At 48.4% G+C, this 525-nt stretch overlaps 1 protein-coding gene across 1 annotated transcript in view; it reads right to left on the reverse strand.

The window, feature by feature from the left end:
- Positions 1 to 525, reverse strand: part of KLHL20 (kelch-like family member 20) — a 91,371-nt gene that overhangs the window by 68,749 nt on the left and 22,097 nt on the right. The gene's annotated exons all lie outside the window — the stretch shown is intronic.

Consider the following 525-nt stretch of genomic DNA (forward strand, 5'->3'; position numbering starts at 1 on the left):
GCTGCTGTCAGAGACTTTTCCAGAGTGCTAAAGGGCAATAATGTCAGTCTAGAAACTACGGTGTGCCTGATCCAGGCCATAATCTTCTCAATTTCTTATATCTGAAAGCTGGACAATGACTAAGAATGACAGAAGAAGAAATTAATGCCTTTGAGTTGTAGTGCTGAAGAAGAGCACTGAATATGCCATGGGCTGCCAAGGGAACAAACAGGTCTGTTCTGGAGGCATGATTTTGAAATTTTGTCTCACATACTTTGGGAATGTTGCCAGGAGGGACCAGTCCTTGGAGAAGGACATCATGCTTGGGAGGGCACAGGAAAGGAAGATCCCAGATAAGATGGGTTGACCGAGTGACTGTGGCATTGGGGATAGGTGTTTCAGAGATGGCGAAATTGGCTTAGGATAGGGCAAGGTTCAAAACTACTGTTCAGCTCTCGCAGTCACCGCCACCCTCTAGCTCTGACACCGGCAGCAGCGGCGTCGCCACATACCACAGCCACCTTCTCCTTCTCTGTCCTCGACTTC

This window comes from Elephantulus edwardii, unplaced genomic scaffold (genome assembly GCF_000299155.1).
Source record: "Elephantulus edwardii isolate Elephantulus edwardi_28Jun2011 unplaced genomic scaffold, EleEdw1.0 scaffold00117, whole genome shotgun sequence".
NCBI lineage: Eukaryota > Metazoa > Chordata > Mammalia > Macroscelidea > Macroscelididae > Elephantulus > Elephantulus edwardii.